The sequence below is a fragment of the Lytechinus pictus genome, chromosome 14, assembly GCF_037042905.1.
Source record: "Lytechinus pictus isolate F3 Inbred chromosome 14, Lp3.0, whole genome shotgun sequence".
Lineage (NCBI taxonomy): Eukaryota > Metazoa > Echinodermata > Echinoidea > Temnopleuroida > Toxopneustidae > Lytechinus > Lytechinus pictus.
The window spans coordinates 10,233,112-10,257,655 of NC_087258.1; the positions used below are offsets into that span (position 1 = coordinate 10,233,112).

At 36.7% G+C, this 24,544-nt stretch overlaps 1 long non-coding RNA gene across 1 annotated transcript; it reads right to left on the reverse strand.

Moving 5' to 3' along the window:
- Positions 1–2,068: 2,068 nt before the first annotated feature.
- LOC135156646 (uncharacterized) lies at positions 2,069–12,101 on the reverse strand. The gene is made up of 4 exons (XR_010295707.1): positions 12,020–12,101; positions 9,718–10,072; positions 3,218–3,334; positions 2,069–2,495 (listed from the first exon to the last, which is right to left on the reverse strand). It is a non-coding gene; the product is annotated as an uncharacterized LOC135156646 (long non-coding RNA).
- Positions 12,102–24,544: the final 12,443 nt, after the last annotated feature.

Sequence of the window (24,544 nt, forward strand, 5' to 3'; positions counted from 1 at the left end):
CTTTTTATAAATATAAGTGCCCATTCTCGTATCAGATAAGTTTCCATTCCTTAAAACCGCGCTTTTCATGCCCTGTCATTGCCCGTTTTACTTATTTCGCGTTCTTATCCCTTCTAAAAGTGCATATTTAAATAATAAAAATCCTTTTAAAATGTTCCTCTCTCCCCTTTAACCCTATCTAGGCCGGGGGACTCGGAGGCCCCCCTCCCCCTCAACGAGTCGCGCGATATTTTCGTCCCGCAAAATTTTTTGACCGCGCTGCTCGCTGACTTTTTACTTTCAAGTCTTCCGCACCTTTTGAGACCAATTTTGCGTCACCCGGGTACGCGGTTCCGAAGTTACGCAATGTTACGTAAGTGCATATCAGACCAAAAATTGCTCAAAACGTGATTTCGTGTACAAAGTCAAGGTAAATTGTGTTTTCAACCAAAAATCATAAATGTATGATTATTTTTAGTTTTGCACGCCTAAATGTATGTATTTTATGCTGTTTATGATCTTAGAAGAGTCCCCAACGAATTTCATTGAAAAAACAATGAAAAACAAAAGGTCCAAAAAACAAAGAAATACATATAAGAAATTGCAAAAAAACAATATCATACATAGGAAATTGATCTGATATCACAATTTTTTCATGTACACTTGCTAAGAACATCACACAGGGTTTCTATTCCAAAAATTAGAACATTTTGAGCTTTATTTACGGAGTTAGAGGAAAAAGTATGATTTTGCATACTAATTACGCATAAATTAGCATAATTACGTAATAACGATTTGCATGAAATAAATTACTATACAATTTTGTAGATTATATCCCAGACAACATGCGTGCCAATTTTCGGTGCGATCGCGCGGTCGACGGCCGAGATCTCAAGGGGGGGGGGGGGGGGGGGGGCCTGGGAGGCCCCCCTCCCCCGGCCATATGAATTCCAAAAATACCCCGACCTAGATAGGGTTAAGTTGCCCCTTTTCAGAGTGAAATTCTTCTTCTGTAGTGTGTACATTTTCACCTTTGATCAAGTGTCCCATATGAATATTCTGATAAATGCCCATTCTCTTCTGGTTTGTTCAAATGTCCAATTTGCTAATATAAGGTATATGTATTTGCAATTAGCGTCCTTTCTTTTATGCAGGGGCATCTGAGCAGAGGGAGAGGGGGGCACTTGCCCCCTTAAGAAATGGACCTCGTTCCATGGACCCCAAAAGTTTTCAATACCAAGAAAAAGAAAAGAAAAAAAGGAAAGAAAAGTGGTGAAATATGATAGTGTTCTCGATGTCAAAATCTATCACAAATGTTTTTTCTTTTCATTAAAAGTTTCAAAATTTTGCTCGCTCGCTCGCAGCTTTAAAGAAATTTTGCCCCACACGCCATGTTTGCCCCACTCAATCATTTTGCTCATTACCTTACTAGGGTACATTATGCTATTTTGTTTTTAAAAAAGTTTCTTGTTTCAAGTGCCCTTTTCAAAAGAGGAAGTGCCCTTTTTCGCTGTGCCCTCCCCTCCCCTATCAATTTTGCTCTGCCGACCCATGCTGGTAGTCTCCTTTTCCAGACCCAATGCGACCTTACCCTACAAGATGAAGATTAGTCTACTTTTTAATACTCAGTCTTGGCCATATATTCTTCCAAACAACAGGATTAACGCTACACCTGGGGCCCGTTTCATAAAACATTTGCCGCAGCGGCAACTCCCATTTTCTGCGGCAAATCTGTGTTTCTGCGGCAAATCTTAAAACGGCGTCAAGTTTCCGTTTCATAAAACTTTGCCGCAGATACTTTCTGCGGCAAATGACAATTTCAGCGGCAATATTTGACGCAGCTCAAGGAGCTGCGTCAAATGACAATTTCTGCGGCAAATTTGACGCAGCTATTTGAGCTGTGTCAAATATTGCCGCATAAACAGCTTTTTCATCAAAATACCAACAATTTTGAGGGCCTAAGAGCCATATTGGTCAATTTTTTGATGATTCTGATTTGATAAATTGCTTTTTGTCATTCTAAATAGAAAATACATGTATTTTTACTCATTGACAAATAAAAAGTAGATATTTATTGAATCATCATTCATTCTTTTTAAAGTCAAATTTATTTCAATAAATAGATACAGAGGGAACATACATTGTGTTCCTGCAAATTTACACTTTCAAAAAAGCTTTCCTTTATCCTGTAAAAGAATGAACAAATGATGTCTCATTTTGTAAAAGATGTTTCCTCATTGGCTTTTGAGTTTCAATTAAATTCATTTCATAAGTGCTGTTGCTGCTGCTGCTGTTGGTTTTTGCTGATGTGTTTGTTGAAACTCTTGCTGAAGTTGTGGTTGCTGTTAATGTTCCCGGAGTGGTTGTTGGACATCTTGATGTTGTTGAGGTTGCCGGTGTGGTTTTTGCACCTCCTGCAGAAATTGTTTATGCTGCTGTTGGTCAATGCTGTCGTTACATCTCCTGTGTGGTTGCTGCTGTTTTTGCTCCTGCTGCTGTTCATGTGATTGAAGTACCTGAAATAGAAATTAATTTATAATGCATATAAGCAAGATACCAAAGTCATTCCTAATTTCATTTTCATTGTAAACCCTTAATAGACTGGGGGGGGGGTGGAGGCACCTTTCGATACTTTGCAAGATTTCTCCAAATGGACAAGATCCTCAGGCGCCCCCCGGGATGATCTACCAGAATAGCCTCACCTAGTAAGGTTTATTAACAGGATTTTGTACTCATTAAATTCAGTTGATTTTGCATCAACTCAATTCATCAAATGAATGTAAAGGGTCTACCAGTAAAAACAAATTATGTGAGCTTCTTCGGGTAATCTACCTGAGTCCTATTACTCCTTTACTGACAAATTAATAATTAAAAATATGATGACGTGAATAACTAGCATCTATGTCTTTGCAGTAATTTGACATGTTGCATCTTAGGTGGTAGTGGTGGGGGTCAATAATTATAGAAATGCAGAATATTCATGTAGCCTACCACTTTGGCAAGAGAAAGCAAGTCACATTATCTACCAATGATTGATATTGGTTTGTTGTTTTTGCAGCTGTAAAAGAAATATCATATATCAATTTAACACCTTGAACTTAGAGTTTAATTCTAAAATATGGACTGGATTCTTGACGAAGAGCAAATCAAGAAGACAAAAATCATTCAAATTGTTATCATGTGACATACTTCCTATGCCAAAGTGAATCAGAATTATAATCAAGAGTGTTTAACTTACAGGTGAAATCACATTTCTAGGCTCTTTGTATGGCTCTCCAAACCCTTCAGTCGTTGATTTTGGCATGGCTTTCTGATACTATCTTGTGTCTTTCTGGAAATGTGGACAAAGCCTCACCTGAAGGAATAAATTAAATTGAAATTTTCAAAAAATGTTTGGCACTTTTTTTTCTCACATGTATACATTGCATGTATATCAAAAGAAAATAAGAGGAAACGTAATTTGACTACTAAGTTTTTATCATGGGGGGGGGGGGTAAAGGGATCAAGATGGGTTAATATGATGAACAAAAATGCAAACATGCAACAATAGATAATATATAAGGAATCTCTGGTTGAGAAACATCACTTCATATGCTATGCAATTGTTCCTCATAATTTATCTTGCACACACATGTACACGTAGTGAGGATGGGTGAGGGAGAGAGCGAGCGTTGTCATCGTACATGCAAAAAGTATTAAATCCATCACTGGTGTATAGATGAGGGGGCAATGCCCCCCCCCCCCCAATGTTTCATGACCAAGAAAAAAAAAAGGGAATGGGAAAGGGTGAAATAGTCTATTATTTTCTGATTACGTCAAAATCTTTCAAAAAAATTTGATTTCTGTATTTAAAAGTTCAACAATTTTGCTCACTCCCTTCGCTCTCTTGCATCTTTGGAGAACTTTTGTTCCATCCGCCATAGATTAGATTTAGATTTATTCATTTATTTCCGTTCAAACAAAAGATATAATCAAAGTAAAGTGTAAATACATGTTCAAAATAATACATACAGTTCTATAACATTTCATAACAAATATTGAAGATAACATTATCTGAACGGAGGGACTTGCCAAGAAAAGCAGAGCTTGTAAATAAGGCAAGTCCCTAAACATAGTTCCAATACTAATTAACATAACCTATATACAAGAGACGGGTGGAAAACAAAAATAAAATACATAATCTACAAAATACCAAAATAGAGCGTATAAACGACAACAAAAAGTGGAAAGTAATTTGAATAATTGGAGTGATAACGATAATGATGATAAAATTTTTAATAGAAATTATAAGAGTGGAAAAGGGAGGCAAAGGAAAGAGAGGGGAGAAAAGGGTGGTGCAAATAAAACTGAAAATAAAAAGAGGAACATGACAGGTGCACAGGTCATAGGACACTGTAGTGACATTATTTAGAACATATATTAGACAAATTTGTTGATAATTAAATGATAGTTGTAAATACGTTAGTTACAGTTATATATTAGCTTGACTTGTTGGTGTGGAGTATTGACAAATTAGCATCTTTTTAAGTTTGCGCTTGATAATGTTAATGCTTGGTGATTCTTTAAAGTCATTGGGCAGTGAATTCCAATACACTGGTCCAAAAAAGACGAAAGAGTTTTTTGCTAAAAGAGTACGGGTTGGGGGTAGATGATAACAATTACGTTGTCTCGTTGGGTAATCATGTATGGAGGAGTTTTTACAAAACATATTTGAAAAAATTGTGGGGAGATCATTTTTATTTAGTTTATACATAAATTGGGCGAGTTGGAAAAGATATAAATCATTCACTTTAAGAATATTATTTTGGAAAAAAAGGACATCTGTGTGTGATCTGAAATGAGTTTTAAAAATTATTCTAAGGGCCTTCTTCTGCAACAACAGTATCCTTTGTAATTGTGTTTGGATTGCACAACCCCATGCCAAAATGCCATAATTAATGTATGGTAATATTAGTGTATGATATAATGTAAGTAAAGTGTGAGATGGAAGAAAATATTTGAGCTTGTTAATAATTCCGATGTTTCTTGAAATTGTTTTGCATATATTATCAATGTGTGGTTTCCATGATAGCTTATTGTCAATAGTAACACCCAAGAATCTGGTTTGTGATACATTTTCAAGAACGGTGTTATCAAAAATGAGATTGTCAGGTAATGTATGTGTTTTGTTACTAAAAAGCATATAATTTGTCTTTTGTAGGTTAAGTGATAGTTTATTCGCCTTAATCCAGTCAGTTACATGTATGAGTTCAGAGTTTACAATTCTTACAAGTTGATTTGCGTTATCATGAGAAAAGAAAATATTCGAGTCGTCTGCAAACAGTATGAATGTTAGTAAATTTGAACTTTTTTTAATGTCATTGATGTAAGTAATAAAAAGAAGAGGGCCAAGTAAGCTACCCTGAGGTACTCCACAGGTGATAGGAAGAGTAGAAGAAGTATCGTTGTTAACTGATACGAATTGAGACCTATCTGTTAGGTAACTCCTGAACCACTCCAAGGCCTTCCCCCTAATACCATAAAAAGAAAGTTTATAAAGAAGTATTTCGTGGTTAATGGTATCGAAGGCCTTGGAGAAGTCCAGGAAAATACCAACAGTATGAAAACCTTTATCTATGGAAGTAGTGATTTTATCAATAAAAGACAGAATTGCATGTGAAGTGCTATGATTTTTGCGAAACCCAAATTGTGAGTTAGAAAAGATATTATGTTTATCAAAAAACGTACTTGTACGTGTATGTATAAGTTTTTCGAGAATTTTAGATAATGAGGTGAGTAATGAAATAGGGCGGTAGTTAGAAACAAGTTGATTGTCGCCTTTTTTGTAAAGAGGGATGACTTTGGCTATTTTCATGAGACTAGGTACTTTCCCTGTGTTCATAGAAATATTGAATATGTGCACCAAAGGATCGACGATAGTTAAAATAATTTTCTTGAGTAGAAAGTTAGGAATGCTATCGAAACCTGGGCTCTTCTTAGAGTGCAGATTGTTAACAATATTAATAATTTCTCCTGTATTGGTAGGATTAAAAAATATAGAGTTAGGGTTTGGGTTGTTAAGAAAACTGTTAAATGATTTATGTGTTAATGGGATTTTGCTTGCCAGATTGTTGCCAATATTGGAAAAATATGAATTAAACTCATTTGCTATTAAGTTATTGTCATCGATGATTGTGTTGTGTGTTTTTATTTTTGATATAGTGGAACTTTTATTCTTTTTGTTTAACGCGCCATTTATAATTTTCCAAGTATTCCTCATATCATTTTTGTGCAAATCAAGTTGGGAGGTATAATATTCTTTTTTTGCAATACGAAGTAAAGAAGTAAGTGTGTTTTTATATGATGTATATTTAGAACGGGATTTGTCGCTTGGTTTGGATATGTATTTATAGTATAATTTGTTCTTTCGGTTGATTGATCTCAAAAGTGATTTAGTAATCCACGGGTGGAGTGGGACCTTTTTATAATTTGATTTTCTGTTGATAGTAAAAGGAACGTGAGTATCTAGAGAAGATGTTAATTTGGAAATGAAGAAGTTGTATGCGTCATCAACGTCTGTGGATTCAAAAACACTCGACCAGTCTGTTGTATTTAAGTCATTAATTAGATTGTTTATATTGTCATCAGTTATTTTTCTAAATGGAGTATTGAATGTTTCTTTCATTATAGCTTTATTTGTAGATAACCTAGCAAAAATGGGAAAGTGATCAGTGATGTCACTAATGATAACGCCGGCTTTGGGAATTTGTTGAGTTATATTGCTAAAAATGTTGTCAATTAAAGTGGCCGAGTTATTTGTAACTCTTGTCGGTTTAGTGATAAGCGGTAAAAAAGAATAGGAAAGAAACATTTCAAGAAACTCCTGAGAGGTGCTGTTAGAATTGCAATTTACTAAGTTGATATTGAAGTCACCCATGAAGAAACAATCTTTATTTTTTAAAACAGGATTTAATAAAATTTCATTGAGAGATTCTAAGAATGCATTGGTATTTGATTGAGGAGGTCTATAAAATACACCCAGTATTAAGTTTTTGCCTTTTGGGTTTGTGACTTCAACAAACAGGGTTTCTAAAACGTCGTTTGATATGGTTATATTAGCTATATGAGTATAATCGTATTGTTGTGGTATGTACAGAGCGACACCACCTCCAGGTCTTTGCGTTCTATTATTAACAATTAAATCAAAATCAGGGAGTGTGAAGAGGGAACATGGATTATCAGAGAACCATGTTTCAGTTAAACCAATAAATGAAGATTTTGGAAACCGGTTGTTATCTAGGAATAATTTAAGTTTATCAAAATTTTTACTGGCACTTCGAATATTTAAATGGAGAAGATAAAAACTTTCGCTTGTGTTGTCTGATGTAATAGATGATTTGAAATGTTGTTCTGTGAAATAATGTGATGTAGAGAGTTGTCCAAATTGATCATTTGCATCAAAGTTGTAATTAAGATTGGTTGTATTATTGTCCATAAAATTTTGTATGTGTGTATCGTAATTGGAATTATGATTATCTAATGTGTGAGTAGCGCCATGTTGCGCCGAGAGAGACAACAAGTCGTCGTTGTTTAAAGAACTAAATGGAAACCTAGTAAAATCAGTCATTAGCAGAGGAGAGAGGGTTTGTGGTAAACCTCGGTGAAACAATGCACTATGCTGTATACCTGTTCCTGAGTATGTGTGAAAAAAAGAAAGAAAGAAATAATAAGTGTGTGTTGACGAAAGGGTAGTAAAAACAGAAAAATCAAAATAGAAGAAGAAATATAAGGAAAAAAAAAACAGGGAGAATAAAAACTAATATAAAATGTAATGACCTTGTGCAGTGCAAAGTATGAAGGGGTGGTGTTGAAACTAGAGAAAATGTAAAACACTGAAACAAAAACAAAATAAACTTCCTTAGTGAAGTACTAAGAGTAATTGAGAATATATACTAGTATATGTATATATATATACATATATATATATATAAATATATATATATATATATATATATATACATATAGGTAAGTAAAAAAACAAAAAAATAAACAGAACGTATGAAAGCAAAATAAAGGAAGTAAAATGACAACAGATATTCATTCTGTATCCGTCTCTCCTGAAGGTTACATATATTTTTTTAAAGGTCATATCAAAATATCAAATGAGGATAACTAAATAGTAATGATAGCAAACTTAACATAATGTCGGATTTATACCTGCGTGATCGATAGAAGTATGCAAAGATCGATCAATATAGTCTATTGGTCTAGAACGAATACATGTCGTGATATGTATATATACAGAAAACAAACAAGGATGACTCTGCATTTAACATGTTTAACGAGAGTCACGTTTAAGTTCGAAGAATGATTCAAACTTTTACAAAACAGACAAACGATAGACCGTATACATGTATATAGCTGCGTGCAACAAAGTCTGGATTTACGACGCGCAGTATACGCTTGAGTGGAATTGAGTGCGGACACAATAAAAACCGACTTGTTGCGATGCTAGTGGATGTGAACATCCTATTGTTCCTTTTATGTCTTAAACAGGTTGAGGATTTTTTTTTTATAAAGAAATGCATATACAATATAAAAGAACCTAACCAAAAATAGACATGGTTAAATAAATTATTTTTCAAACATAATGTAGAAGAGCAAAATCACTTGAATTTTGAAACATCCAACCGTTTTCCCTTGAATGCCAGATTGAAAATTGTAGTAGGGATTTTTTTTTTTTTTTGTACATAAATTGTTCATGCTTAATAATGCAGGAATGGATAGCCAGTGGAGAATGTGGATAAACGTAATACAATCTACAATAATAAATTACATTGATATATTACAGGCTTCGAGTAATATAAGATTGGATGGAAAGTGTAGAGCCTGGTCATGCAATGTAGAGTAGATTTATTTAGCCCTCTCAAAATATTTGGCTCATTACGCCACTGAAATCCATTGTAAGAATTTTATATTTTAATGTAAACCTAATCTAACCCTAATAAGACTGCCAGGGTATTTTGGAGGCAGGAAAGATAGGGGGTGGGGGCCCTCAAGATCTTGACCGTTAATTGCGCAATTGTGAAAAAATGCAACATGCCTGTCACAGATGAAAAAATTGTATATTTGATCGTTCTAAAATTATTTAAATTTATTTGTAATTAATAAATTTTACTTATTCATGCATGAAATTAGAATTTGGCTGGAAATCTATAAGTGGTTTTTTTTTGTTCAGACACATAAACGTTAAATGATATCAAATTCCATTCATCTGTATTTTTTTTTTCTGAAGTATTTCTTTGTTGTTGTTTTTTTACTTTTTTTGATATTGTTGACAAAATTTTCTGATCATAAGCAACTTGAAAGTAATTGATTTTAATCAGTAAAAATAAAAATTACTGGTATGATACAATTATGAATTTTGGCTAGAAACAGAATTTGCATTGGATTTGTTCATGAAATCACATTTTAAAGCAATTCTGACATGTACTTACACAACGTTGCGTAATTACAGAACCGGGTACCCATGTGTCACAAATTTTGTCTGAAAACTCATGAATCTTTAAAAAAAAGGCATATAATGACGCGGCAGCATCTTTCACGTTGTGGATTTATCGCGAAAATTTTTGAGCCCCCCCCCCCCCCCCACCGCCTTTTAGGGTTAAATCAGATTGCACATCATGATGGGTTTTACTGATATTCATTCTTCAACCCATATTTCAAAGACTATCCATCATATCTGACATTGATTTTTACCTGTGGCTGCATGTTAGTCTCTGCTTTTCTACAACTGTGGCCAAATATTCTGCAACAAGTTCATTAGATGGGCCCTTGGCATTTTTCTTATTGTAGGAGACCGGCAAGCCCTGGCTTTGAAGTTCCTGGTCTATCCTTCTCCAGCTGCAATCAGTTGAGGACTTGGGGGCTTTGTGTCAGGAGTGGTCTTGGTAGTGGCGGTGGCAATGGTGATGGCAGTGGCAGAAGCAGACTTGGTGGTGGTGGCATTAGTAGCACTGATGGTGGTGGCAGCAGTGGTGGTGGTGACTGCAATTGCAGCATTGTTGATGGTGGTATACGCCTCATCACGACCAACATTTGCTCCTGCTGCCATCTATTATGTTTTAAGTAGAATAAACATTAAAACATTTGATTATTAACACATCAACTTCAGAACACTAGTATATTGATAATAAAACTTGTAGATATTCAGTCAAAGCATAAAATGAACTTCCACAGAAGAGTACATGTACCTTCTTCTAATAGAATTTCAGACCACCTTGAGGATGTTATGCTCAAAGCAAGGTTTTTATTTGACAACATTGGTCAAAGAGGAACATGGATTTAAATCTCAGAATACAACTCGTATCATTGGTTGATCAATAGTACTGTACAATACCACATTCAGATATACGTTGACCAATTATTTCTTGTTGAAACACATGTCTTTGTTATCAATCTTGTAGGGTATAGAGAGCATGCTGATTCTATAGCTATCAGTGTTGTGTACCGAGGACGGCCTCGGGACCAGAATTTGCGTCCTCGGCCTCGGTCGCTCTGTCTTGATGTCTCGGCTCCGAGGCCTGACAAATGCAGTCATTTCCAGCACATAAATTGTGTCCATCATCAACGCAATGTGAATTTCTAATGCACACACTATTATTAGATCTAGATTCCACCCCATCCCCCCCCCCCTCTCTATAGATTATATATACCGGTAATATATATATTCTATTTATTTATTTTCAATTTTTTACATTCATTTATTCATTTTTTTTTTTTTTTGAGGGGGGGGGGGTCAATGGTCAATTGAATTAAAAAAAAAACTTGCAAAGTTTTTTAGTGGTCTCTGTCTCGGCTGACCCAGCCTAGGATACAACACTAATAGTTATGCATTTAGATATGATTCACACATAGAAGTGTTGTATTGTCTAAATTAAAAAAAAAAAATGGTCTATTGAGAGACACATTTCTAACATCGATGCATAAACTGTAAGCTCAAAAAAGCAAAAGTAGCCCCGGTATCGATCTGCCATTTTGTTTTCAATTTTGAAAGCAGGAGAACGAAAGCGACATAACTTTCGCCTTTTTTGAGCTTACACTTTATGCATCGACGATAGTATTGTGTCTCGATAGATCTTCATCCATGTAATAGAGGCAAGTGCATACCGTAATTTCCCCCCTTTAATTTGGGGTGATATGGTGACCACAATTCTACCCCATTTATCTGCCAACTAGCCCAGGAGCTGTCCGTGTAATACACGGACAGCTCCTGGGCTGCAGCCAGTACAGCGGGCCGCAGTTGCCTGGGTTACTCGAAATCTATCACAAAATCAGATTTTGTATAGAGTCTAGATCTAGAAGTACTTAGATCCTCTAAAAAAGGCCCAAATTTTTGCTAACTGACTCATAGCTTTCAACAAAAAAAAAATTTGCCTTTTTTTTTATTACTGTCTGGCCACCAAACTGTTTATACTCGCAAGCCACCCACCCCCCCCCCCTGAAAACTATAAGAAAAACAATCCCTCACAGTTACAGAGTACAATATTTGTGACAGTCACCCCCCCCCAAAAAAAAAAAAAAAAAAAAAAAAAAAAAAACATGCCAAAGGCCGAGGCCAAACATGAGCGTGAACACCGATCAACACCCATCAATGCTCCTCGAGACTTGACTGCATTTTTGTCGCCCACAACAACCCAAGCCACAAAAAAATAAAGGCTCACTCTCACGCAGCTGTTCACATATCGCACTGAATTAGGTAATTAAAGACTAAAGTCAGAAAGAAAGACAGATGCAACTCAAGTCGCAACGCCGCTCATTCGAGCTCTACCCCACACACACAAACACTACTGCCGTGTACTACGCCGAAGCTCCGGGATAGCGACCACTCGGCATCTCGATGATGCCTCCACGATATCCCCGGGCAAAATGCATGTTTACCTCGTAGAAAACGATGGAAATATGATATGTATTATCAATGTCATTCTTTCGAAGTGATTAATTTATTACTTTATCAAATGATGTAATAATTGAATAAATACAATAATTAGAAAGTACTTACATCTCCGATTCAAATTTTACTTCAATTCTGTCACCATCAAAATTTTATCGCAGACGACGTGTGTGAAGAAAAAAACCGGCTGTTAGCTGCAAATCAGGCTCGTTCACGAACTATTTTTCATTTATTTATTTTTATTTACGATAACAATTTGTTATTGCTTTTATGAAACGGATATTTGCAACTATGACAAGTTGCCATTGCAATAACAAGATTTGCCATAGATATGGGAGATGTTACAGTTGCAAGTCAAATGTTTTATGAAACGGGCCCCTGGACTAGCTAAGCGTAGTCTTTACTCAAAACCCGGTGGTTAAAAAGAGAAATAAACTTTACAATTTAAACCTCACCATCTTCTAAACCATTGCCATGTCATCAAGCATATGGATATAGAGTTATTATTTTCTCCAGACCCAGTCATTTGAAAAAAAAATCAAGAATCTTCGAAACTTCAATCCCGTCATCTTCAATACTAAGAACCTGTAATTAGGAGTGGGCTATAAATGGGTGATTTTTGGTTTTACTGTGGGAACAGTTTTTTTGTGTTCCTTTTACCTTATCTCAACATGAAATGACAATATTTTTTGTCTCGGGTCCGAGAAAAAAGTGTGCCGGGCCAAAATCCAAAATGGCCGCCAAAACCCCCCAAAATCACAGTTTTGGCCACAACTTTTTTATTTGGTGGTCATTTTCTCTGGTTTTGGTGTCTATTCATATGTTTTTGGGGGCAGGCAATTTGTTTTTCCTATAATTAGTACTTTTAAACCATTATTTGTAGAGTTAAAAGGTAATTATACCTAAATTTTCCCATTTTTGTAACCCTTTTTCAGCCCAAAAGTGGGTTTTATCATCGTGGGGTTCTGGGATATTAGATGGTACGAGGTCAACAATAGCAAGCAGCTTCATGTAGCTATATTGCTTTTATTCCTCCACGTTGGGTTTAACGGATATTTGTGAAATATATCTTATCAAATAAAAGAAAATGTCATTTATCCATAGGGGCTATACGGTGTACAATGCACTGTACATACTACACTGCATATATCCATGCATTGACCACCATGGCATATGACAAGGCCTGTATATATAAACTATAGTGTCATAGAAATGAGCTTCAAAGGTTTAGAATTAGATTGTGAATTTGATTCCTTGTCAGCTGATGTACATGGTGAAACCAGTAACGTAAATTAAACTTACATGTAAATATCACATACATGTATATATACGTACATCACATTTTTAGCCATAATGTGACGGTTTTTGCCCCCCCCCCTTAAAAAAAAAAAATTTATGATGAACGATGCTGTTATGAAAGGCTATTATTATTTATTGTAAATGATTATGTAAAGATGTCATGTTGAGTTGTCACCCTGTTATTATAAAATGAAGAATTAGTACTTACCTCTGATATTTTCAAGTAATAATGTATTTCACGGAAGCTGGCTGTTTGTCAAACAAGTTTTCGCAATCATCATTTTATACGTCCTGTGATAGTTAGGGTTGTAATTGATTGTGACGTCATAATGGTATTGGCCTTTGGTCGGCAGACTATAGTGACGCGCATGCATTGTGACGTCATAGAAGTTTCGCGTTGGGCGGGGTATTTTTGACCAATCAGGGGACAGGATTTTGGGGTATAAATATGGGGCGGGAGGCACAAATTCGGCACAACTTGTTCCAGTCGCCATCTTGAAAGGTCACGGTCATCTCCATCAGTAAACAATTTTCTTTTCTTCTCAATTTCAATCTTGAACATCTCACACTGTAAGTACTCTTTTATCATGATTCTATAGGAGAAAGAAATATGAGGTTGATGTAGACTGCTTCCTAAAATTGATTTTAAAGAATTTATAGGATAAAAGAAAGATTTTGTGAAGGAAAAATTGATTCTTGAACCCTGGATTTTAAAATGAGGGTTTTGTAAGAAATTTCATTTAAGAGGTACTTTAATATCTAATGAAGATAATTTAAATGATCTATTAAGTGTATGTTGAAATAATTTTAACTGAATTGTTGTATTGTTTTTGTCATTAGATTGGAAGAATGGTGAAAATTTTCTAAGTGCCACTATTTTGGCCTTTTACTCAAAACTTTTCTAAGTGTCACTATTTTGGTTCTCTTACTTGGGACATGGATAGAAAATAATCACTCACTGCATTCATTGTTTGTAATTATTTATTATAGAATCAACAACTTATACAAGATGATTCCAGCACCAGTTACATGTAGGGTCTGGGACCCTGGCATTGTTAACAGATATCTATGGCTTTAATTATTATAGACCTTGAACATTGAATTTATTACTTACTCTTAGTCTTTTGGCTAAGCCCTGAAGTTGAGTGTGTCTCATAGTGCCTTAAATTCATGATCTGTACCAATTAATGTATGAATCACCATAGAATGTATCATAGATCAAAATATTCTAAGTATTGACACTTTGGTCATTTATGGTAGGAAAAATATTCTAAGTATAGACACTTTGGTCATTTCATGGAATAAAAAAAATATTCAAAGTATAGACACTTTGGTCATTTATGGTATAATAATATTCTAAGTATAGACACTGTGTACATTTCATAGACCAGAATTTTCTAAGTATTGACACTTTGGTAATTTCATGGTATGAAAAATATTCTAAGTATAGACACTGTGGTCATTTAAGGTATAATAATATTCTAAGTATAGACACTGTGTACATTTCATAGACCAGAATTTTCTAAGTATTGACACTTTGGTCATTTCATGGTATGAAAAATATTCTAAGTATAGACACTTTGGTCATTTAAGGTATAATAATATTCTAAGTATAGACACTGTGTACATTTCATAGACCAGAATTTTCTAAGTATTGACACTTTGGTCATTTCATGGTATGGAAAATATTCTAAGTATAGACACTGTGGTCATTGCATAGACCAAAATCTTTCTAAGTATAGACACTTTGGTCATTTTGTATTACTATATGGATATATATTATTGTTGTGAATGAAATTATTTATGCTTACTAATTTTCAAGTATGATAGTCTTGTTGGTGTCACTAGTTCCCCTACCCCCCCCCCCATCATCATAACCAGATGTTCCAGGTGCTGAGGAAAGTGACAGAGAATGGCAATGTGATGAACTTATTGATGATCATTCGATGGCATTAGACAGAACATAAAGCAATTTATGATGAGATGATCATTCATTTAGGCCATCATGGAGGCCGATTATCTTTGATGATGATGAGCAGAGGAAAAACCAGGATTGAAGTACTTAGATGCCCCACCCCTCTCTAACTCCTCCCTAGTGCACCATCATGCTTAATTTATTTAATGTTTACCTATGTAAGAGATACTAGAGTTTCGAATCTGAAAGAAATGGTCCAGGTTAAACACAGAAAGTTGGTTCTTAGTAAAGATTTCTCTTGCATAGTTTCTGGGAGATAGCATCTCTGAGGCCAGTTACTATAAGCGACGGTGATTGGAAAGTTTAGTAGGCATGGACCGACAGAGTGGTCGTGTTTACATGATTGTGGCCAGTTATTTGAGTTCAGGTTTCGCCCAGGAGGGGAGTGTTGGAGTTGGTCTGGTTTTGAGACAATTGGAATTTATATTAAAAGGAAAGGTTGTGATGTGCGCTGGTCGCATCAACATGTTTTAGGAAATTGAATTGGAAAAGAAGAGATAAAACTAACTAAGAAACTAGGATGGATTTGTTTGGAAGACCGCGAGTTATAATAACAGGCCTACTCGGAGATAAGCTATGGTATGAATGAATTTGAAATAGAAAGTAAGGAATGTGAAATTAATCTAATGTACCTTAGGCTTATAGAATTTTCACTTCTCTTGGGGTGAACCAGTTTACTATGTCGGATTGTCCTGAGCTCAATGTAAATAGACGTATAAACGTTGAAATGTAGCAGACTACAAACAGCAATTTTATATTATTAAAGTTCAAGTTACATGTTATTACAAAGCATTCTTAGATTAATTTATTGCAGCACTGCCTGACCAATAGTAGTTAAGATGAATGATGATGGAAGCCGTGTCATGAGACAGTCATTAGACAAGATTGAGAGTAAATTATTTAGCCAAAGTTTGCTTGATGCAAATGACCCTTTAAGCCATCGAATCTTGCTTGGAATGGGAGAAGTACAAGACTGTAAAAGCGAGAGGCTAATTAGACGGTGCAATGAGAGGCCCGATACGAGTTGAGAATGGCTGCTTATACATGGCCAGCCTAGTGCCTGTGCGAGAAATTGTCTAAGTACGGAGCATGTGGCTAACGTACATTGATTAGTAGTACACGTGTGTATGACGAGAGCAAGTTGCAGAGATGAGTAAAAGACTGAGACGAATTCAAGTCAATAATTACAAATTATACCAATTAATTTAGTACAGAATATTTACCAAGAAGTCTTGAATTGTCTTTTGTTCAGTTTAAATGAAGCTTGTTGCACTTAAAACAGACATCTTGGTGAATTTTCTTTTCAGTCTTGTAGAGCACAACGGATGAGCGGTTTGAGATTGTAGTTTGGAAAGCATGGTCTGTGGAAAATTAGTTAAAGGCCCAGGCACGCAAAACTCTTAGCCAATCAGTGGTATGCATTTCTGTCACGTGTGCATATTTGATTAATTGGAATTCTCGCTCTTGTTAAAGTCTTGTACTATTACGTCACTTGATTTTATGACGTACTTTAACTTTCAAATTGGGATCAACTGAATACTCCTCAGTTGATCCAGGGGTCATGTCCCTCTAAAAACATGTGGTGGCAGCAAATACTTTTGGAGTTGTAGACAGAGAGAGCCCTTGGGGTGGCCCGCGTCACATTGGTGGCAGCGGTGGGATGGCTAAATAATGTTTAATACTTCCTTTTAGTCATGTTTGAATATTAGAATTAGCATTGGTCAGGCATTGCTTTACAGTAGACAAATACTAGCAGTAGAATTAAGATTTACTTAACTATTTTTCTATATACTATATATATATATATTAGACTTGAAGTCTAAATAAGGCACAAATAAGAAAATCTTATTTCTATACAATGTACGAGACACACTTGACTAGCAAAATGCTATATAAAAAAAATATTTGGAAACAAATATTGAAAGAAAGAGAAAATTATTTTCTCTTTCATCTATGTCATAATGGACTTAGAAAATACAAATATTCCTGCAAATCCTCAAACTGAGAACGCGAGTAGAGACGACAGTCCAAAGCGTTGGGTTAATGATGTGGCTGACCCGGAGGTGGTAGTTCGTGTTGGAGAATTTGGTGACTCCATTCCAGTAGAGGGTCGACGAGAGTACACGTCACAGGAGTTCAGACTAAATACTCAGTATGTGGACAGTACAGACCCTACGGAAGTGGTTGGACGCCCAAGTGGAATATCCTCACGAAGAGATGTACTACCCGAGAAGTTTGGTGGTAAAATGCCATGGCAGGATTATCAACGCCATTTTGATGTTTGCATGAATCTGAATGGCTGGAATGATTTAGAAGCAGGACAGTACTTGGCTACTAGACTTCACGGTCCAGCACTGAAAGTACTTAGTAGTTTTGCTGTGAATGAGAGGATTACTTACAGCAAATTGGCAAATCGGCTGGAGCAAAGATTTGGTCCTGGAGAAAACTCTGAAAACTTCCTCATCGAATTAAGAATGAGAAGACGTCGTAAGGATGAATCTCTGCAGGAGCTGGGGCAAAGCATCCGTGATTTGACAGGACTTGCTTATCCAGAATTAAACAGCGATGCAAGAGAACGCTTGGCTAGAGGGCATTTTTCTGATGCGATTGAAGAGCATGAAATCCGTGGAGGAATATTCCGAGCACACCCTAGCACTCTTGATGGAGCTATCCGTGCTGCCCTCGCGACAGAGTCTTTCATGAAGTCAGAGAGAGTGAGAGATCGCTTTAAGCCAACCCGTCAGATTCGTTCAATGGAGAGCAAGGTTGAACCAGTCCCTGTAGACGGAAATACAAAGAGAGAGATTCAAGAATTAAAGTCAAATTTGCAACAACTTACGACAATGATTGAGAAGTTGGCAGTGAAACCTATAGTTTGTTATTTCTGCCAAGCACCAGGACACATTGTGAGAGATTGCCCTAACAAAAACCGAGCTCAGGGAAACGACAACAGGCCTTCCCAGTGGGCCATGGGACGGCCACGCCCGCAAAATGGTCCCAGGGCATAAATGATTACTTGGAAGTGACTTTGCCTAATGCAATTGTACCATAAATGAAATTCAAATTGGCATGTTTGTTCCCATTAGAATTTTTGGAGTTACGGTGTTATTTCTTATTGATACGGGAGCCATGGTTACCGTTTTGAATAATCAAGTGTACAGAAGACTGTCGGAAGTCAAAACCGAATTACAGTCAACTCATGTTAAGCTACAGCAAGCAGATGGTACGCCTATAAGAGTACATGGAAGTCTCAACACAGAAGTGGAAATTGGTAGCACCCATCTAGAGGCTGAACTTGTGGTAGCTGACATTGAGAATGAAGGCATTCTTGGATTAGATGTTCTTACAATGACTGGAAGTATTATCGATTGTGACAAATTTGAGATGAACTGCAGAGGGGAGCTAATTCATTGTATTAGGAAGGGTGAATGTTCCCAAGTGAGACATGTTGATGTAGCCAAAGAAGTACCGGAATTTCTGAATGATTTACTGAGTAGATCAAAGACGAACATTGACAAGTCAGATCAACCTAAACTAGTCAAACTGCTGACAGAGTATGAAGATGTATTTAGCAAGGGCGATCATGATCTGGGGAGGACAGACAAGATTACCCATTCGATACATACAACCTGCGCAGCCCCTATCAGACAACGACCTAGACGCCCACCCATGGGACAGAGGGAGGAGATTGAGAAGCAGGTGCAAGATATGTTAGACAGAGGCATAATCAAAGCATCGGCAAGCCCATGGTCGTCGCCCATAGTATTGGTAGATAAAAAAGATGGCTCTAAGAGGTTTTGTGTGGATTACAGAGAATTGAATAAACAAACAGTCCGAGACTCTTTTCCCCTTCCAAGAATTGATGAGTCAATTGATTGCCTAGCAGGTGCGAAATATTTTTGCACTTTGGATTTAGCAGCTGGTTATTGGCAAGTACCACTTGATGATGATGCAAAACTCAAATCAGCTTTTGTGGTGCCGGGTGGACTCTTTCAATTCGAGGTGATGCCATTTGGACTGTGTAATGCCCCTTCAACCTTTGAGCGTCTAATGGAAACCGTACTAGTTGGACTCCAGTGGAAAAGTGTACTAATCTATCTGGACGATGTAATAGTATTTGGTTCAACAGTGGAAGAGGTAGTAGAGAGATTAGAGGTTGTATTCATTCGACTTAGAGAGGCAAAGTTGAAATTGAAGCCCAGGAAATGTCACCTTTTTCAACTTGAAGTCTTATACCTTGGTCATGTGGTGTCGTCGAAGGGAGTGAGCACAGACCCATCTAAAACGGAGGCAGTAAGAAATTGGCCTACCCCAACTTCTGTCACAGATGTGAGAAGCTTCCTTGGGTTAGCATCCTACTATCGCCGATTCATCCACAAATTCTCTGATGTAGCCAAACCTATGACAGAACTAACTAGGAAGGATAAACCTTTTATCTGGACGGAGCAATGTGAAGCTGCTTTCCAAGCACTAAAACTTAAACTGACCACTGCACCAATTTTGGCATATCCACGAATAGGGAAAGGATTCCTGTTAGACACTGATGCAAGCAAAGATGCAATTGGAGCTGTGCTTTCGCAGGAGGAGGATGGAAGAGAAAGAGTAGTTGGGTATGCCAGCACAACTCTCAGCAAAGCAGAGCAGAATTATTGTGTGACGAGGAGAGAGCTGCTTGCTATAGTCTACTTCCTAAAACATTTCAGACCCTATTTATATGGACAAGAGGTGACAGTTCGTACTGATCATGGAGCATTGAGATGGCTGTTAAACTTCAAAAATCCAGAGGGACAATTAGCACGTTGGTTAGAGGTTATTAGTCAGTATAAACTCACCCTCGTGCACCGGGCAGGAAGACAACACTGCAATGCTGATGGACTGTCACGCCGCCCTTGCCGTCAATGTGGACAAGCTGAAGATGTCTGTAATAATGAATAAGAAAATTCATTGATTAGCTCTTGAGATATTGTGTATTTTATGAATTCATGTTTCCTATTTGTATGTGTATATATATATAGGTGGTTTACCATGTTAACTTTATCTGGACAATTATGGCAGCGATGAATATTGAAGACGAACTTGTTGATAAGATACAAGCAATCACATTGACCCCGACTATTACATACCACAACATAAGAGCATCACAATTACAGGATTCTGATATTAAACACGTATTACTCTGGAAGGAGCAGAGGGAACAAAGGCCTGACTGGAAAGATGTTTCTACTCTCTCTTCTGCTACAAAGAAATACTGGATAAATTGGGACTTATTAGAAGTCAAGGATAATGTGCTGACCCGGAGATGGGAATCAAACGATGGAAAAGAGGTCAATTGGAAAATCGTGCTCCCACGCGCTTTGAGACACAAAGTTCTGCTTGAACTACACAGTTCTAATACTGGATGTCATTTGGGAATGAATAAATTGTTGCACAAAGTCCAGCAACGTTATTATTGGGTTGGATTAACAGCAGATGTACGATCAATGGTTAGAAGATGTAATATTTGTGCAAAACTGAAGAATCCACCGAAGAAGGCGAGAGCCCCCCTGCAACAATATCGTGTTGGAGCCCCACTGGAGAGGGTGGCAGCCGACATATTAGGCCCCTTGCCCATAACAGAGAGAGGAAACAGATATGTTCTAGTAGTGGGAGATTATTTTACTAAGTGGGTAGAAGCATATCCACTGCCGAACCAAGAGGCTATCACAATAACTAGAGTATTGGTTCAAGAGTTTATTTCACGATTTGGAGTACCTAAAGAATTGCACACTGATCAGGGCCGCAATTTTGAATCTAATGTCATGACGGAAGTATGCAAGATATTAGGGATAAAGAAAACTAAGACATGCCCATTACACCCAAGGGGAGATGGATTTGTGGAACGATTCAATCTTACCCTGGTACACACTGTTGCTTCCATTCTTGAGCCAGACCGGAATCAGAAAGATTGGGATGAGAAAGTACCTCTTGCGATGATGGCATATAGATCATCTGTTCAGGAATCAACTGGGGAAACTCCAGCTATGATGATGATGGGCAGAGAGATTTCCCTTCCACTGGATGTCTTGGTTCAATCTCCAACTCCTGAAAGGCTGGAAGAAACAGATTATACATATGAGTTACGTCAAAAGCTGCAAGATGTACATGAGGCTGCAAGAGAGAAATTACGCATAAGTGCAGAACGTCAAGCAAGGACATATGACAGGAACACTCAACTGAGAAGTTTTCAAAAAGGGGACTGGGTATGGTTGAGTGGAGTACATAGGAAGAGAGGAGTATGTCCTAAGTTCATGCCGAAATGGACAGGGCCGTATCTAATAATGGACAAGTTATCTGATGTAGTATATAGGATACAGTTAAGTAGGAAATCTCAAGCCAAAGTAGTGCACTTAGATAGATTGAAGTCATATGAGGGCCCTTCACTGAAGGATTGGACTAAATTACATGTATTACCCCCTAGAAGAAACCCAGAAAGAATTAAGAGGACCCCTAGAAGATACATATGTGTACAATAACAAACTTTTATGCATGTTTTACTTCCCTCTATCATACAGATGCCTCGTTGCAGGAAATGCAAGAAAGATTTTGAAGGTTATGCACTGTTCAGAAGTCATCTCCAGAAGGAACATGATTCCGATCTGACATACAAATGTAAGAGGTGTGACTTTGAGCATGAGGATGAAAAGGCGCTTTTAAGACATTATCGTCGACAACATGGCATGAAGGGTACATCAACAAGAAATTCCAAATATGACGAAGCAACAATCAGATATCTAAGGAGGAGAGATGCAAAGGAGAGGCAAGAAAGAAGAGAGGCAGAAAGGAGAGAGGCAGAAAGGCAGGAGAAGAGAGAGGAAGGAAAAAGGGAGAGGGAAGAGGAACAGAAGGATGAAGGAGGGGGTCAAAAAGAGAAAGAAAGAAGGGAAATGGCGAAAAGGATATCGAAAGAGATAGAGGAAGGAAAGAAGAAGCAGGAAGCAGAGATCAGTCTGAACGCCACCACGGATTCAGAGAATGAAGCCAGTAGCGAAGAAGAGGTAAATGTAGAGAGCGATGGAGAAGAAAGTAGAAATGAAGAGAGCAGCAGCATGAGCGAAGAGGAGGCCGAAGAAAGAAGAGTGCCACCTCTCAGGATGTTGGTGCGCCAACCTTCAACCGATGACCAACTCGGGGTGACGTGTTATGTTCAAAGGCCTAGCCTGGGCAACACGATACTAAAATGTGTTTCAATTGTCACAGAGACATATGTAAATATTCACGGACAAAGTGTGTTGCATGAGAGGAGGGTTAGCAAATTTTATCCAAATGACGAGCTGTCCGATTCGGAATGATTCAATAATAATGTTGTTTTCACTTTTGTAAATACTTGGAATCTTTATATATATATATTATATTATAAAATAAGAATGTTAAAATATTCCTTCGCTGAGGACAGCGAATTTTGAAAGGCGGGGGTAATGTGACGGTTTTTGCCCCCCCCCCTTAAAAAAAAAAAATTTATGATGAACGATGCTGTTATGAAAGGCTATTATTATTTATTGTAAATGATTATGTAAAGATGTCATGTTGAGTTGTCACCCTGTTATTATAAAATGAAGAATTAGTACTTACCTCTGATATTTTCAAGTAATAATGTATTTCACGGAAGCTGGCTGTTTGTCAAACAAGTTTTCGCAATCATCATTTTATACGTCCTGTGATAGTTAGGGTTGTAATTGATTGTGACGTCATAATGGTATTGGCCTTTGGTCGGCAGACTATAGTGACGCGCATGCATTGTGACGTCATAGAAGTTTCGCGTTGGGCGGGGTATTTTTGACCAATCAGGGGACAGGATTTTGGGGTATAAATATGGGGCGGGAGGCACAAATTCGGCACAACTTGTTCCAGTCGCCATCTTGAAAGGTCACGGTCATCTCCATCAGTAAACAATTTTCTTTTCTTCTCAATTTCAATCTTGAACATCTCACACTGTAAGTACTCTTTTATCATGATTCTATAGGAGAAAGAAATATGAGGTTGATGTAGACTGCTTCCTAAAATTGATTTTAAAGAATTTATAGGATAAAAGAAAGATTTTGTGAAGGAAAAATTGATTCTTGAACCCTGGATTTTAAAATGAGGGTTTTGTAAGAAATTTCATTTAAGAGGTACTTTAATATCTAATGAAGATAATTTAAATGATCTATTAAGTGTATGTTGAAATAATTTTAACTGAATTGTTGTATTGTTTTTGTCATTAGATTGGAAGAATGGTGAAAATTTTCTAAGTGCCACTATTTTGGCCTTTTACTCAAAACTTTTCTAAGTGTCACTATTTTGGTTCTCTTACTTGGGACATGGATAGAAAATAATCACTCACTGCATTCATTGTTTGTAATTATTTATTATAGAATCAACAACTTATACAAGATGATTCCAGCACCAGTTACATGTAGGGTCTGGGACCCTGGCATTGTTAACAGATATCTATGGCTTTAATTATTATAGACCTTGAACATTGAATTTATTACTTACTCTTAGTCTTTTGGCTAAGCCCTGAAGTTGAGTGTGTCTCATAGTGCCTTAAATTCATGATCTGTACCAATTAATGTATGAATCACCATAGAATGTATCATAGATCAAAATATTCTAAGTATTGACACTTTGGTCATTTATGGTAGGAAAAATATTCTAAGTATAGACACTTTGGTCATTTCATGGAATAAAAAAAATATTCAAAGTATAGACACTTTGGTCATTTATGGTATAATAATATTCTAAGTATAGACACTGTGTACATTTCATAGACCAGAATTTTCTAAGTATTGACACTTTGGTAATTTCATGGTATGAAAAATATTCTAAGTATAGACACTGTGGTCATTTAAGGTATAATAATATTCTAAGTATAGACACTGTGTACATTTCATAGACCAGAATTTTCTAAGTATTGACACTTTGGTCATTTCATGGTATGAAAAATATTCTAAGTATAGACACTTTGGTCATTTAAGGTATAATAATATTCTAAGTATAGACACTGTGTACATTTCATAGACCAGAATTTTCTAAGTATTGACACTTTGGTCATTTCATGGTATGGAAAATATTCTAAGTATAGACACTGTGGTCATTGCATAGACCAAAATCTTTCTAAGTATAGACACTTTGGTCATTTTGTATTACTATATGGATATATATTATTGTTGTGAATGAAATTATTTATGCTTACTAATTTTCAAGTATGATAGTCTTGTTGGTGTCACTAGTCCCCCTACCCCCCCCCCCCCCATCATCATAACCAGATGTTCCAGGTGCTGAGGAAAGTGACAGAGAATGGCAATGTGATGAACTTATTGATGATCATTCGATGGCATTAG